The 17720-nt window shown below is 40.2% G+C and overlaps 1 protein-coding gene across 2 annotated transcripts in view; it reads right to left on the reverse strand.

Moving 5' to 3' along the window:
• The window catches only part of SLC7A11 (solute carrier family 7 member 11), a 288216-nt gene that overhangs the window by 138318 nt on the left and 132178 nt on the right, over positions 1–17720 (reverse strand). The window contains exon 1 of one of the 2 annotated variants that reach the window (XM_042871068.1): positions 8277–8297. The exons of the other annotated variant lie outside the window; for it this stretch is intronic. The gene's annotated coding sequence lies outside the window, so the exon portion shown is untranslated. Of the gene's footprint in view, positions 1–8276; positions 8298–17720 lie in introns of those variants that run through there. 2 annotated transcript variants of the gene reach the window in all.

Raw genomic sequence — 17720 nt, forward strand, 5'->3', positions numbered from 1 at the left:
AAAATCTATGTCCCACAAAAGAGATATTGTCATCCCCATTAAACCAAGAATTATCCACTGAATGTCAATGGAAAAACACTGGCTCTTTGAAGAAAATCCTTTTAAACATACGCCTCCATTTCCCGTTTCCAAAACTAATTGGAGTGCACTGTATTACAGAAACAAAAAATGTCACCGATTAACGTCTTCACGGAATCTTAACTCACTTTAAGTCAAAATTCTTAGGCCAGCTTTTTGAAGTACAGCTAGTAATACAAGCACCGTCACTTCTGAGTGCAAAACCTGAGGTCTTTGATAGAAAACTGCTTTTCAGAGAGTGTCAAACCCCTTACTTTTCAAAATCATCGTTCAGTGCCCAGTCCAGTGAAGTCAATGAAAAACTTCACTTACTGCAAGCAGTGAAGGATTTCCCATTCCCAACTTTTAACTTGGTCTCAGGAAGAGCAACTGAAAGACGACAAAAAGGCTAGGTCTGGAAAAAAGAGAAACAAAAACAAAAAAACCACCACCAACAAAAAGCCTATATAAAAGTAATTACCTGGCAGAGTTCAAACCAAAGTTTTAAAGAAATGTCAAAATTTTGTTTTTAGAATGCCCTCTGATCTCTTTTCATTGCCCCTCTCACCAGGTACCAGGAAGGACTAACTTATCTCCAGATAGACAGTCTCGCTGGCTCCAAACTATATTCAGATCATGACTACTTGGCAGACGATATTAAAACGAAAAGCATATGCAAACAACCATCAAATCATACATTAGATTCATTTCTCAGAGCAGGACAAAATGTTCATAAGCAGTTGTTAATTTCGGTTTCACTTCTATTCTCAGTTCTTCACTTGAAGTTTCACATCCTAGTACGGTGCTTTTATTGTCAAGCTAGCCTTGACGCACCTATCTTAGCATCTGAGCCCAGACCTCAAGTGCCCTTCCAAACAAATCTCCCAATGATTTTCCCTTTCAGTCAATTTCTGACGTTGACAAAGCGACTGCGATTTGTTACTTACTTCTCCCCACTCCCCTACTCTGTTTTTGTTTTGTTTTTCTTTTTTTCTCCCAAAAACGTATTTCCTGCTGTTTGCATTGTGACTACTTAGCATAGCTGTTTGGCATTTGGAAGCTGCACACTGTGAATGGTCACTGATCATTGGTTCAAAGGGATTCTAAATGCCATTTGGGATAATTAATCACAGGCAATAGAGATGCTGTAATAATACCTATGAAAACATTTCATAGTCAAAGCCTCTACCTGCTGAGGCTGTTCAAGTGTATCATGTAGACTGCAATTCAGTCTTTGATGTAACTGAACTGATCATAAGCAAACAGAGCTAATGGGTTTTTTTAGCTGTAATGCTAGTTCTACAAAAACACATAATGCCAATGTGTATCACTCATAGGTGCAGGTTTTATTTCATTTAGTATATTTTTATTACTCAAAGTTTAAAAAATATTGTTGCTTACTCACTGTCTACTACTCTACCAGATTGAATTAGATCCCTTAAAACTGTCACAGAATTTTCTGGCAAACCCTAAGAGGCTTTTTCATTAGTTTTTGTACTGGAATGTATACAGCTTCAGAAATATGCCTATGCTCAATCCCCAAGGAAAGCATAAAGCAAAAACTCAATATAACCTCAAATAAAGGTGAGTGAGCTCTGACAGGCTCCGTTCCTGATTTCAGTTTGTTTTAAATGCTGTCATGAAGTAAGAACAGAATATCTGTTTTTCACAATGGAAAATGCACTTTATCTTAATTTTCTTGCAAACTGTTGGCCTTAATTATTGCTGTACACAATATACAACACTTGTTACAGCTTCAATAAAAGCATATAAGTATTACTGGTGTCTGTAACTAAGACGCAACAAGAAAAGGAAGTACAACTAAATTATCAACTGATACAGGTTTACCATCAAATCTAGTTTCTGCTTTTGTATGACTGGTGTCATTTCAAACAGAGAAAAAATCATTAATAAGAACATTTCAGCTGACCAAGTCAGAGCCTCAACGTACAGGTTTTCTGATCTCTTCCAATATGACATTCCACCATCAGAAACATTCTAAAACAAAGGATAACATCTGACTAAAACCAATGACATTTAGCACTTATTGCTAACAAAATACCGGGACAAACTATCCTGTTAGGTCACCCCCACCAGTTTTGTATTCTATGCCAAAAATACCCACGCTCGTTAGCGTCCACAGAGCAGCTGTTTGCTATGCATCTAACTCAGGATCCATCAAAGCCACAGTGCACTCAAGTGGAAGGCCACCACCAGAGGACAGCTGGCTTGCAGCTTCACCACGTGTTAGCAGATCTCAACCACAGTTTGAAGGACTCCATCCTGCCTCAATTCCAAATTCATCAACCCAACCAAAGCCGAGGTTTAGTAAAAGTGAAAACCATGAGCTCTGAAACCTGAGATTTTACACAATATAGTTGGTTGTCCATCGCAATGAGGATTCAGAGGCCCCGACTAACCTCAACTCAACCCCATTTCAAAAAACATAAACCACAGTCTTCAGATGCCTCTTAAGGTTACAGGATGCAAGGACACATACTTGTATACAGAAATGTTTCTTGTTTGGTTTTCCAGTGAGAAACCTGATAGTTTCTAATCATAGAATCAGCAAGGTTGGAAAAGACATCTAAGATGATCCAGTCCAACTGTCCACCTATCACCGATATTTCCCACTAAACCATATCCCACAGTACAACATCTAAATACTTCTTGAACACCTCCAAGGGTGGTGACAATATTGCCATAAAGTAATTCTTGTATGTCAGCAGGTCCTTCATCCCACAGCATGCCAGCCTCCATGAATCCTCACCCAGAAGCATGCCTTTAGCGAGGTCTCAACCAGCCTGAAGCACCATCTCCTCACAGGCCTTTCTTACACAGACTCAGCAGAGTAACAGTGTCTCAAGAACAACTAAACTCATTTTTCTTTTCATTACAGGCACCAAATGAACTCATAAAGCTAGCACTGAAGAAGATACTTTCTAGGGCCTTTATAGTAGTGTAACTCAAACTCCATGTGCTTCAGGGTACATCCCAGAACACACAGCTCACTTGGAGAGAGACAGTTCAGTGAAAAAAGAATAAGAGCTAACAGGAATTCATAAGCAATTAAAGGCATTGTATGGAAGAGGAAGGAATGAACTCAAGAGGACTTTTCACTCAGGCCGGTCTCAGCCCATTTCAGGGAGCGTGAAGACAGGTGCTATATCGATTTAAGTGCTATAATCAATATGCCAAAGCATTACGGGTAATATGTATGTGCTAGAACTCAGGTCAAGCTGCAGTGCTACCATTGCAAGCTGGTCTGGGGACTATGTACAAACCACCTCTCTTTCCAGAATTTTTTTTTTTTAATTTTTATTTTTTAATTTTTCCACTACCATCAGGGGATTTACTGAAGTACTTATAAACAGGTAATAGCAAGAACGCAGGGAAGAAGTCACCCCCCAGAAAGCTCACAGGGAATCTACAAAGTTTCCTGTCACCTTCACTTCATTTTTTTCCAGTTCAGAAATACATTCACACTATGCACTCCTTCCACAATCCTTCTTTGCGATTCCTCAGATTTCCAAGCTGGCATAGAGACATTTTAAGGTAAAGGCTGGAATTCATCACTCACAGGTGCCCCATATTGCACTGCAAAGCTCCCTCAGTTGTTGCCATTTTATTATTTGTGGCCAATGGTCCAAAACCTATATCCCCATCCAATTGCTTTTTGTTTGGAGGATTAAAACTTGAATTGGATGATTTCACTGATCTGGGACACCTCTCCATCAAACAAGTGAAGGCAATGTCATTTATGTGTACATAGGTTCAAATTGGTCTTGTTTAAGAGGTTTTTTTTCTGTTTTGTTTGTTTAAAGGGACCATGTTTCCTACTTTTTTAATTCCGTGTACACACAAACTAACTTAAGGAAAAAGTTCATCCAAGATTAGTGAGGGAGAGCCTTGTATTAAATTGGATAGAATGAAAACACCATCTAGTAAAAAACATGACTGGAAACCCAGAGACTGGAATTATATGCTTCATTTCTCATCTGACTGGACGAGTTGTGTTAAATCGTATGAGTTCCAAGTGCAAACATTTCCTTGTACCAGTGTTATACACATTGCTCATCAATGCTTACAGTCCTCTGTGATTCCCAGATAAAAGACACCGCGTGCTACAAAGGTCACCTACTCATATGTTTTTTGTGTTTTACTTTGCTGGCTTAACTTGTGATAAATGTTCATTGATTCTTCTGTATGAGATAACTGCAGGGATTAAAGCTCCTGTACAGCTGTTCTACTTCTCAGTTCCAGACCTCGTGCCTTTAATTTCTAAGAGAGGTTACTTTTCCATTATACACTACACCTGGTATTTTCCAAAATGCACTCCGGATCAGTCTTGACTTCTGAAGTTTTCTTATTTCTTAAGTTGACTAAATGCATTCATCTGCAACACATTCAACTTGGGCAATCAAAAAGAGTCATGTAACAGGCTAGCAAAAGACGACAACAGCATAAGCCTCCTAACAATTAATGATAAAAAAGACATAGCAGGGATACTGAAACATAGACATCAAAAACATTTTTCTACCAAAAGGCATGAAACGAAAGCTGCTCAAAAAAAGAGTTTTTTCAACAATTTTAACATCTCCCAAAGGAATTGGTCAGCAAATCCACAGAGAAAGAGCTTAAAGTATGCAAGAAATCAAACTACACAAAGTTTTAACAGGTCTCTAAGGCAGAACAACTCACTCCCACCAGGATACTTCTCTGCAGAGGTCCTTCCTATCTTACATGCGACAAAACACCCACAGAGCTAGTAATAAGTGCCTCTGAAATCAATCAACAATAATTACTTTACTATAGTTATATTTTCATTATAGTTTCCTAGGATTACAATATTATTGGTGCTCCCACGACTATAGACTTATTTTGTACAGCAATTTTGCTTCACAAAGACTTGGCAATTTTTTTTTTTTTGGCCTTCTATTACTACTCTGCATTTTATCCTTTCACTGTGTTGCAGAATCATGGTAGCAAGGCCCTGGAAGAACCAACTTCCTTAACCTAATTTAATTTTCAATATCACAAGATGTTGCTTCCCCCCCCCCCTCCCCCTCCTCCCCACTAATCTTAACTAATCTATTCCAGTTATTTTAATTTTAGATTTATGCAGAGAAGTAGAAAGGAGAAAACTACTTTCCTGCAAAAGGCAGCAAGAAAAAGCTATTACTGATGCACTAAAACAACATCAGCTCTTACACAACCAGACCTGGTGTCCAACAGCTCTGATGTGTGAGAAGGTACCATGTGGGGGACAGATCACGCATACACAACAAGTAAACCTAATGATAAACAGTTCTCCACCAGGTTAAATTTGCTCCCATCCCCGCTATCCTGACAAAGTAAATGTTCTCACATGGCTCGTGGGTTGTGAAAGAACAGTCAACACACTTCCTTGTATGTCAGTACTACCTCCAGGGATACCAGTAAAATTTGTATTCCTTCACGTCATTTCATAAATAGCAAACAGACATGAAAGTAGATTCCTAATGAGTTTTAAGTTTCTAGCTAATTTCTAGCTAATAAACTTGTGAAAACTGGGAGTAACACATCCACCAGTTGCCTCACAGAAAACCTTTCACAAAAGGTAAGTAACAAGCTAAGCAAAAAAAAAGTTAGCATTTTCTTACACTTTTCTGCATGCACGGCTACAGAGCCATTAACCCACACTCCTTCTACTTCTGTCATTGGTGAAGAGAACCTGAGCTGCCACTGCGAGCCCTGGGATCTGGCCCTCGTTCTCAAGAACCCATTGTTTGGTTCAGCACTTGTCTTCTCAGCTGTAAGTTAAGAACATCCCAAGTATAACAGAAGAAAAACAGATCCACATACTTCCAAAGAGATTGAAAAGAGCTTTTCTTGAACTCTTTTCTACACAAAGCTGCTTACAGCTGGAGGTCACCTGTTACAGAATAATTGCAGCTTCATTTCATGAGCATCAACTACTTATCAATGATTGTACGGCAGCACCAATGAACTATAAATATCTTGGGTTGCGCTTTTAATTGCTTCTCATCACTCATCATTTGTTGGCTTCACTGCAAATTTCATCCTCTATCCAGGATGATGAACATGCACTCCTGTGCTACTGGTACAGCATATCAAAATGGCATTAATCTATTTTTTCAAATGAAGAACAAAGAATCACAACTATCTCCATTTTTAATTTTTTTCTGATATCCCCTTTCACTCAATCCACCACAGTTCTTCCTGCATATTCATTTATGCTGCATCTAACACCCAGATTGACTTCCTTAAGCTTTTTTTCAACTGATGTCAGAGAAAAAAAATACAGACATTGATGGCCCATGTGCAGCTTGCCATCCACTGCTACCCCGAGATTCTTTTTGGCAGGGCTACGCTCTATCCTTGCATCCCCCACCTTGTATCAGCATTGGGGGTTGCTGCATCCCAGCTGCAAGATCTTGCATGTGGCTTTGTTGATCCTCATGAGGTTCACCTGGGCCCACTGCTCTAGCCTTCTAGGTCCCTCTGCATGGCATTCCTTCCCTTGGGTGTGTTGACTGCACGCCACACCTTGGTGCCATCCACAAACTCACTGAGTGTGCCCTCAACCTCACTGCCAATGTCACTGATGAAGATATAAAAGATCATCAAGGATGAGAAGACACAATGGCAATATAATAGATCTAGCGAGAAGATTATCTACAGCCCAAAGTCAACGTTAACCTGGCTGGGGACCTCACAGCTATCAAGTGTTAACAGAAATCATCAGTCCATCAAAAAAAAAAAATGCAATACCATATGCAGTTCTTGATTGTAACTACAAGTTAATCCCTCAAGAAACTGTCAGATAACTGCCCAGCCACCCACCGTTGAGTTTCTGTAAATTCACTTTTCACTTCTCTTTAAATAGCTTTTGTGCAATAAAGGGGTGAAACCAACATACAAGCTCCTGAAATGCTGCAATATGTTCCATGCTACCAGGTTCAAAGACTAAAAAAAAAAAAAAAACAACAAAAAAGTGGCTTGATTACTTCCTATAATTATTTAAGGCCACAGCCTCAAATAAAGCAAATAGTTGCTTCTATTCCCACATCTATTCAGTTCTTACCCTAACAGCTGATTCTGTTACACCCAGAAAAAAAAGCTACTTTTTCCAATTCTAATTTAAGTCAGAGAAATGAACTTTAATATATAGACTGAAAAGCAGATAAAGATAATTGCCACTTTAGTTGTGAGTGATTAGAACAATTCAAATCGCTTACAGCTAATTCGTTCTCCCAACTTCCACTCTGATTCATTAATCTTCTCACAGTGTGTCATATCATGCATAGAAAAGACCATCACGGGGTCTTAGATGCAAAGCTAAAATCTGAACGTAATAACAAATGTTTAAATACAATCTCTTAAGTTTATAATCCCTCTACCTTTATGTCAATTATGTCCCTACAGATGGTTTCTTCACAGCTCTGTAAACTTACATAATCCCTTTCCTCGTACATAAATCCTTCCAGTCTGTTTGTCATGTAGATGCTCCAGGACACATGCTATACAATTTTAGTACATCTTTCTTCAAAATAGAGTGAGCTAAGTTGGGCAATAAATGTCAGATGAAGACAAAATGAGTTCTATGAAGTGACAGCATAACACTCTTAGACATACAGCCCACTTCATGCAAGCCAACATCTTATTAAACTTTATTACTGCTGCTCACTGGTCAAGGAATTTAAATAACGTGTGTATTAATGCTCCTCAATCAATTTCTTCTTAAGCACGTATGAACATATTTGAAATTGTGTGAATTCAAGCCACAGACCATCCATCACATTCTCCTTTTAAGAGCTGGCTGCATCCTAATATAACAATAGCAGGTTATATTACGTAAAAAGCAGCAACAAAAGACGAACCATCGTGTGGTTACAGAATTACTTCAACTCGTAACAAAAGGTACAAAGTTAACCACTAATTGATTCCCTTCTGCTAAATATAATTGCTCCCCCTCCTTACCAGTTTGCTTCAGTGAAAATGTTGCTTATGTTCTGTTTTTGAACACGTTTTCAGAAGGGTAGGGAAAGGACAACTTTGGGAAATTACAAGATCTGTGTTCTGCATGACAGAATTATGACAGGGTGTGAATTTGCATAAAGTTCACTTTCCTTCAGAGAAATTAAATTTCTCTGCAGAGGTTTTATGCTCCTCAGGAATTCAGAGTCTAGGTTTGTTTGTCTTTGTGCAACACTTACCATCTGGCTTCTTGTGTCCCTTCCACAGAAAAGTTTGCTTTCCTGTCAATTCTGTGTATTTGAGATGTTTTTAATCTTTCTTCTGAGATCTTAGAAATGGCTCCACAGAGTCTGGCACATGGCAGCATTTAGAGAACTTTGCTGAGTGAAAATTACTCATTTATTGTGCTGTGTGCCAGCTGTACTTTTGCCTGTTGTGTCTTTTCCTGACTGCAGAGAGACCATTGAATAAAAGAACATAAGCATGAAAAACCCCTCTGTTCTTCACACACTGTGGGCTGCGAGTGGGCTTGGAGACCCACCAGGATTGCACAGTTGCTTGCTTTCTACTGTCTATTGAAAGGATGAGGTAAATCTTCAATACACTAAGTTGCTAAGGTGTCATTTCTATTTTTGCCACCATATCTACAAACAAACACACACAAAAATAAAAGTAAGATGTTTAAAATGTCTGCCTCCATCTGACAGCAGCTACTTATGCAGCATGGAGCCTATTCCACTGTAATGGAGAGGAAATAATTCTCCCTCATCTGATTCTTCATTTACTCCACTTTCAAATCCAGGCTGTTTCTAGCCCTTCTGAGCCTCTTTCTACCCCACTTTACTAGCCAAATATGTCTTCTTGCTTTCTCCATTTTCCTTTCCATTACCTATCTTACCTTATATCCTCTTAAAGTCCACTTTCAGTGGTAACAAATTTCCCTCTTATTTCATTCCAAAATTAAAGCAGGAGAGGAAAAGGGAAAAAGAGATGAAAGACGAAACAATAGAAGAAATGGGGAGAAATATGACCACATAGATAATGAAACAGAGGCAAAGCTGGCAGCAAAACTGCAAGGAACCTGAGTGGAGCACTGCAAACAAATAGGGAGCACAGCGCTGTGGGATGGGATGAGGATCCCATGTGCTGCATTTGGCAGGTGCACGTTTCAGTTTCATTCCACTGCCTCCAGAAATTCTCCTTTCTATTCCACTGACAACTTCCACTCTCGCATGAAAAAGAAGAAAACTTGTGAAGCACTGACACCAGGTATTGTTCTCAAGGCATATGGCTGTGTAACTCAGGAGGAGTGGCATGTTTACTCGCATGCAGCTCCCCAAAGCTCTCCGTGGGCAGCCAAACCCGGGTGAGCGTGACAGCAGGACACCAAGCTCTGCAAAGAGTTGTTGCAGCTGACAGAAACCTCTAAGCCAGTTATTTAACTAGCCCGGGGAAGTTACAACCTGCCTAATACTCCTGATCTCAAATGACTCAGGTCTGCTGGCTCTATGTGCCTCTGCAAGCATTTGCACATGAAATCGTCCCCTCGTGTGGGCAGACATGAGAGATTAGCAAAACCAAGCTGCAGTAGCAGCCTGACTCACACTGAGGAAGCACAGAGGTGCAGTTGAGCGAAGCAGGTTGCTGCCATGCCTGAAGCTGCACTTGTTTGTTTGCTCACCAGAAGTCCTTCGGCTGGAGTTGATGCTCATTGCCATGCAAGCACGAGCTGCGGGTGGCACAAACCAGCTCGGAGCCTCTGCCCTCCCACGCCGCCTGCGTCACACTGTTTACCACCCCCAACCCTGACTTTGCTGGAAGATATTGCTTCCTCCCTCAACACGGAGACGTTCATAGGGCTCAAAGAAAAATCAAGGAGGTCTGATAGCCACAGTTCCACACAGTCTAACGCCACATGACTGGGGACACAGACACAGGGCTGGGCCACACAACCTCCCAGGAGCTCCCATGACAAACAAGACAGCAAATGACCATCAAGTATGATGCCAGAGAAGAACTGGGAAATACGCAGTGCAGTACTCCATATGGAGTAAACAAAATTCCAGGTAGAAAGAGGGGCTTACTCTCACAGCAGCTGATACCCTCTGGGAACTCTCAAGTTGTGCCAGCAGATGCCAGCTCAGCCTTCAGTAAGAATGTGGAGAGCTCTGCCTCAGGAGTCCATATCCACCAAGTTTCTCAAGTGTGCCCAGGAGAGCCTACGTGTTCCTCGCAATACACTTGTACCTCTTCTGGCGTTTTCTCTCACGTTCATCCAAAAATCCCGTATCAGCTCTTCCAAGCTAACTCAGGGATTCAAGAATAATCCACCCAACAAGCTCTCTGGGGAAAAAACACTGCAGACATAAGCCTAGCAAAGCAGAGAAGAAAATACTAACAGCGATGCTTAGACCACAGAGGAAGTTCACAAGCATAGAAAAGGTAGCCAGCGAGCTTCAAAAAGAAGCTGTAGAAGCTTAAGAGAAACGTTCCAAGCAAGACAGTATTTGGTAGGCAACCCTGACACTGCACCTACATTTTATCAACAGAGGTAAAAGCTTGCTTTCCATATGACTGCTTCTCACGTTTTTTCACGATCTCTTGAACAGTCACCACAATCTTACGCAGACAGCGGCTCCCCTGCAGCAAGACCCCCAGGAAGACGTGGTATGAGTGAACAGAGTCTTTCCAGCTTCACTGCAAATGTAAACTATTTTGACCAAATAATTAATTTTGAACTTGTTCTATGGTAATTTTTTGTTTGCATTTATCACCTGCATATCAGCACTGCTTTCTTTGCTCCAAACACCGTATTGTCATTATTATTCCATAGCTATTTTCACAAGGTTAACTCACACAACAGGATGTCAAACTAATCATCAGAAACACATAGGAATATGAATATTCATAACAAAATCTGGTGCATACTCCAAACTAGGACCATTTCCATCAGTGAGAGACAAATACAATCAGCTGATCACAGGGTAACAGGCAAAATACAGCTTGCCTGTGTTTAGGATACTTCCCATATAAATTCGAAAATAAAACCCTTCTTGAACGTACAGTACACGGAAGAAATTTCCTTGCTAATTTATATGCCAGAGCCCTGTAACAATTAGAATATATATTAAAACATGAAGCACGGTAAAGACATACCCTATGTAGACATAGAGGGTATGTAAAACCCTCCCATCTTCCTTGCAGTATCTTTGGCCATTTGATTCTCCCAACTCAGTGGCACTAGTATCCTACGGTCAACTGCTCAGAAAGCATATGCTTCACCTATCCAGCAAAAGCTACTGGTGTCTGGACAAGAACACAGTATTTGTTCCTGGTGATCTCCAGACCTAAAAGGAACTTCTACTTACACCAGCTTAATGAGCCAGCTATCACCAAAGTCTTCTAGTATCCCTCACGTTCGCTTCCACAGAAAAGCCTCATGTGGTTTCTACATCCTTCAGCACCTTGCTTCTAAGGAGGAAGAGAAATCCAAGCAGTTAAAAGCTTCTCTCACCGTCATCGTACCTTGCACTGTTCTGGCAGCTGTCCAACCATGAAGTTATTTGTGTTAAAGCATACGTGAATAAGCACCCTGCAGGAAGCTCTACCATTTTCATTACCAGACAGGGAGATCCTACAGATAGAACTGCAGGACACACACGTCCTGGCCTTGTTTCCTGCTCCCAGTGGCTGTCAAGCCCCTTCTGGAGTTGGTTCTATAAAATTTGTGATTGACGTGCTGGACTGTATGACATTTATGTTCAAGAGTAACTACCTCATTCTTCCAAATTTAAAGCAGCACTCAATGTAGTATATGCCTGTGTTCAAGCATCCAAAGGGCTCACACTAATGTTTTCCTGCTCATCTGCTACCTCAGATTTAATCACCACATGGAGGCAGAAACATTCTTAGAGGGCTCAGGTAGCATTTTGCTGCAAGAGGGATGTAAGCCAACTTCTCCTTAGAGTTCTTTCCCTAAATATATAACTGTTTCACGAAAACTCATTTCAAAAATACCAACTTTAAACAATATTACATTAACACATGCAGGAATAGTTATACACATCTAAAAGCCATATGTTTTGTGCATGGGATATATTAATGACATGATACACACACACACATTGCTTAATCCACCTCTGGACCTGGTTTTCTGAAGCTCCTTTTCGCAGAGCCTTCTTGTTCTGCTTTCAAAGATGACAAAAGCCTGTGGAGAGAGTAAGGTTTTGGAGGTTTCCTTAGCAATAGTTGTTGCTGTGGTGGGTAAGCAGCCATCAGGGGATGCAAATTGTCAGAGGAAGCAACCGGGCACCCAGCGCTTTTGAAAATCACTTACTCAAATAGAGGTTAGGAGGTTAGGTCAGCATTCACATCTAACTTAAAGTATTTAATTTCTGCTTCCAAATCTGGCAGCTTTCTTCTTTTGTTACCACTGAGTAGAAATATCTCCTAAATAAAGAGGTTTAGACATGAGAAATATTTCAAATTATATAGTGTCAAGATTCCTCTTTCTTTTCTTCTTCCAGTTCTCACCTCCTTCTAGAAGGAGCAGCTTAAGTTCCTATTAAAAAACAGCATCGGATTGGACATATTTCATACACAAACACTTAGAAAGAAAGGAGAGAGCTGTCTGTTATTTCCCATTGTTTTGTTCAGTCTCGGGCACAAAATCAATGGATAAAACAGAATTACCCTGGCATCTCAGGTCCATTGATCAGAGAAATGTGCAGGTGTATCCCTGCTGGGCTGTGTGACTTCTGCATTTTTGATGTCTCTTCAGCCTGTTCTACTGTGCAAGTCAAGCAATGAAAACATAAATGTCAACAAGATGCTGCATTTTACTTGCTTCCTTTTGACTCAATCCTGTTTGAGTTTGTGTGCTTCAAGTCATCTCAAATAGATGGCAGTACTTCTGTTTGGATTGCAATGTGAAGGCCTACGCTTCTTTGTCTATTAAGGTCTTTCTTATACTCCCAACCTTCACACAGTATCTGGCAGCACCTGGGACACATACAGAGACACTTAGTATTTAAATTCTCGGGAGAGTCAGCATCATCCTAGCACCAGACATCACAGCTCAGAGAATTAGAGCTGTTTCGGTCTAATTCAGTTGCAGCTTGGTTTTTCTTACCTGTATCTGAATACAAATCAGCAAAACGATTTGATGTATAGTTCTCACCTTTTTCCCTAAATAATACCTTCTCTTCTCTTCTCGCTTTGCGGACAATCCGTACAGAACATAGTTCTATTGGCCTCTCCATAGATTTCAACAGAAATCTCTATTCCTACAAAAATCTGCAGAATTTCCTTCAGTTTAGACAATGTGGGCTGCTGTTTCCTTCAGGTATACCTAGCTCTATGAAACAACAGAATGTTTCTGTAGGACTGCTATTGATTTGTCTTAATTACATTTCAGAGCCGAACCTGGCTCTAAGTGAGATCTCTGTATATTTTTTTTTTTGGTTTTATTTCTTATTTACTTATCCTAACAGTTGTTAAAAGCTACCTGCCCTCTGTTTGCCCACACAAAGCTAGACAGTCTAATAATTCAAGTGCTGTAGCCCTGAAATGACGATTACACGCCCGTAAGAGACACTTCTATTCCTATTTCTGGCTTTTCCCTCCACCAAAGCTCCCAGCAGCCTTAAACCCTCCTTGGGGCTGACTTGTTCTGGGGGCACCACAGCTGCAAGTGAGCTCAGAAAGCTATTTCACATATCGAAGACCTGTATTTTGATTAGCAATGATATCTTTTGGTATTACTGTATCTATGGACTAATAAGTCGAATACTGAGATCAGAAAAAAAAAAAGGGGGGGGAAAAAGCCCCTACACTGGAAATGAATCCTTCCCACTTTTCTAACTATATTTCCAAGCTTCTGAGGTTAGATTTGCAAAGAAAAAAAAAAAAAAAAAAAAAAGAAGAAAGATGCTCTGGAGCCAACAATCATCCTTTCCCAGTACAGCCAATTCCCTCACTGCTAATTCCAGCCAGGGATCTGACATTTAAATAAGTGAGGAAAAAATTATCCTCGCATCAGCAGATAGGGAGGATTTCCAGCTGAAACAACATTTTCTTCATAGATTACACATCTTAGAGGAATAATAATGAGAATTATATTTGTACAGCAATTTTCGCTGAACACCTTACCATGCATTCCAACAGAAATGTAAGCAACAAATGGCTATCCAAGTATGATTTAAAATCTTGGACCAATCTAGCTTCCCAGAGCTTGACAAACGAGCCCATGAACAGAGAACAAAAATATTAAAGGCTGGGCACCCCAAATGGCTCCTCCTCATTTTTTGGAGCTGTGTAATAAAGGCAGACCTTTAATGCCTTCAGCGATGTGCAATGAGATTTGAAACTGACTAACACCTTTCTATCCATCTGTTCGTTACGCAGGAGCCTCCTATGGCGACAGTGCTGCCTTCACACATGGCCAGGAAACCTTACTGGGAGATCCTTGCCTTTAACCTTCATCAACACAGCTTTTAGGAATAGGCATACTATTTCGACATAAGCTTACCTTGCTATCCCAGTTAAGGGGAAGGGAGAGAAAGGTGGGCATTAGCTGTTCCCTGAGTCTCTGGGTTTTAGTCCCTACCTCCCTGGAGCTCCGGCATGGCTGACAGTTGTGTCAGCCAGAGACCGAGCAGAACAAGCCAAGAAAGGAGAATCTGACTGCAAGCACCTCTCTACTTGAATCTTTGCATTTTAAGCAATGCTGATGTTATTCAGTCTCTGCACACATACTTATTCTATAAGCAATAACCTTTGATCTTTATATACAGGCACACAGAGAAAACATAAAAACAGGAACCATATCTTACCTCCTTTTTTCATATCCATGACACATAATGAGATTACACAAGAGATGTTTTAGTTTATTTAAAAGAAATATTTAAACATTATTTTATTTTAACAAAACTATGGTTTTATGCTGCCATTTGTTATAAAATCTACTTGAGGATTTAACCTCAAATGTTCAATTATATTTATGTCTGTACCTAAAAAACTGGAAGAAGCATCACCACATCACTGCAGCACTATCCAAGATACAGGATTTGTTCTAGTTTAGAGACAGCAACGCCTTACGGAACTGAGCTGAACTCCAGCATGCCACATCTACCTTTCCCACTGAGAATATCAGCTGTTCACACAATCAAATTCTCATTACAGAAAAGATTTTGCCACAGAATAAACATGAGCATTCTTCGTAAACACATTATATGTTTCACAGGTGAGAAGTAGTGTCACGCATTCACAGAAGATACTGTTTACATAAATGCTTTCATATACAAAATCTTTTTACTATTTGCATTACTCTTACTTCTAAGGTTTACGAGATTTTACATTCAATAAATGGATTTTCAAAGCCAGCTGCTGTCACAGAGTTCTCCTGAGAGAACTGTTAAAATCTGCCATTGCCACATGGTTGCTAAAAAAGACAAGAATTCTTAATTCACTATGTGCAAGCATTGCTATACAGACAGCACTGTCTGCCATGACCCCTGCGGCTCTACCAGGAGACAAGATGAGGACATGAGATTCAGTGGTGGAGGTCCAACCCACTAGGGAAACACTTCCATTGATACCCGAGGCTGAGCCAGTGGGATAGCCACCCATCCTGTCAGGTTATCCATGCTCATTTCTCACTAACACATGCTATAGTTGTACAGACAGCAGCTCAAGTGCGGCTGAAATTTGTGGCCAACTTCTAAAAGCCAACTCACGCCAACTCTAACTAATGTGCTAGCAACTGTATTTCTGGATGCAGATGCACTTTGTTGGACTTTCAGCTCCAAACAACAGGCAAGCTGTTGAATTTGCTGCAACTTCACCCCTAACAGTAAGAAACCATTTTGTGTTCACAGCCTCAGGTCTGAACTAGATATAGAAGCAGCTCTAGCTCTCACACCTCAACTTCTCTGAAGGAGGAAGGAAAACAATAACGTAAAAGCTGGTTTCTGCTTCATTTCTTCTTCTCATATAAATTATTATGAGTTACTTCATTCTCTTGCTCAGAGGAACAGAACGAAGTCAGCAGTTTAATGGAACCGGACTGCCACATGCAGCATAAGGGCATCTTTAGTGCATAAAGGACAAACAAAAACACCCTCCACAGGTCTGCTATCAGCACCTCTAAAGCAAACCAGCAGATGGAAAGTGTAGCAGTCTCTCCTTTGCTGAGGCAGTCTCTGCGGCGCTATTGGAAGCCCCCTAATCAGATTTGTTCGTATTCTTTGCAGGACTGCTGAGTCTTGTCAGCAAAAAAAAATTCACAAAATGCTAACATTCAGCATTTTGCAGTCACTCTGGCATTTTCATTTGAACTACACCTTTCGCAAGCCGCGTGCCTTCCTCCAGAAAGTAGGAGAATAAAAAGTATTCACTAATCTTACAAAAAAAAGTTTCACAACATCTAGGAACTCCCTGAGGTTGCAAACCAGCAGGAGAATTAAAAAGAAAAACTATCTGGAATATAAAGACATGAAATAAGAGAGGGAGAGAGAAGATGACCTATGTCTCCTTCCTCCTCAGTATCTATGAGGTAACACCGACTGAAAACAAAGTACTGCAGGAGTAAACGTAGCAGTTAGCTGGTGTTGATTGGTTACTTGGAAGAAAATACAGAAATGCATGCCCCAAGACCTATATTTATGAAAAGGTTCAATAACTCCTCATGAGGTAGAACTACAAACGCCAACATTCTAATAACTCACCCACCTTGCTTTTATCTAAGAAGCAGTTGTCTAATGTTCAGCTTTTCAGTTAGCTACATAAAAGAATCACCTCTCCTTTTTTTTTTCCCCCTATTTAATATGAAGAATTAAGACAAGAAAAATTACTTTATCCAGTGCTTAGTGTGAAAAAATTGGGAATATTGCTTCATCTCCCATTTATTACTTATTCTTACATTCTCCACAGGGATGTTCTTCCTTTCTTGGCACAATAAGCTATTGAAACATTTCAAAGGTGCCACAAGGTTTAAATGTTCTCATCAATATACGATTCTGTGGCATCAGCCTCTTATCCTTGGGATTTTAACTCTCTCTGGAATAATAACTTTTACAATTAAAGAGCTGCATTCATTACTAAATCACAGCAATATCAAACAAAAGGATAACCCATCAGTGCCTTGAGGAAGGTAAAAACAATTTAGTAAAAGAGCTTATTTTATTCAAACCAGAAATATCCTTTTTGCAATAAATACAAGACAAGTTTCATTTACAAATACAAGCTTCTAGTATATGACTTTCATAGTCTCTCAGATATGATGGTAAAAATATATTGAGCCCGTAGGTGTGTTTCTCCTATTGCCTGTTCTCTCCTGCAACGATTGCACCGTGCGAGTCGGTTCTTCAACTGCTACTATGCTGAAATACACAGCAGCAAGAACTCCCATGTCATACTCTTTCCCCTCTAGCCACCTGTCACAGGCTTCCTCTTACACAACAACTACCATCAGTATCCAGGATGGTCGCTAATTTCCTGTCAAGCAGCCACTGCAAATTATTTGACAGAAGGATAAGCTGTGAAGAACATCTTGTCTTTCAAGCTATTTCTCATCCAGGCTGATTCCTCACTGGAAATTATGCCTACTGGACCTTCTCTCCAAAGTATCACATGGTGTAATAAGTATACTGCAATTTCATATTCAAAAGTCACTCTGAAAGTAA

Source organism: Lagopus leucura, unplaced genomic scaffold, assembly GCF_019238085.1.
Source record: "Lagopus leucura isolate 7727_CA_CO unplaced genomic scaffold, USGS_WTPT01 Super-Scaffold_100004, whole genome shotgun sequence".
Taxonomy (NCBI): domain Eukaryota; kingdom Metazoa; phylum Chordata; class Aves; order Galliformes; family Phasianidae; genus Lagopus; species Lagopus leucura.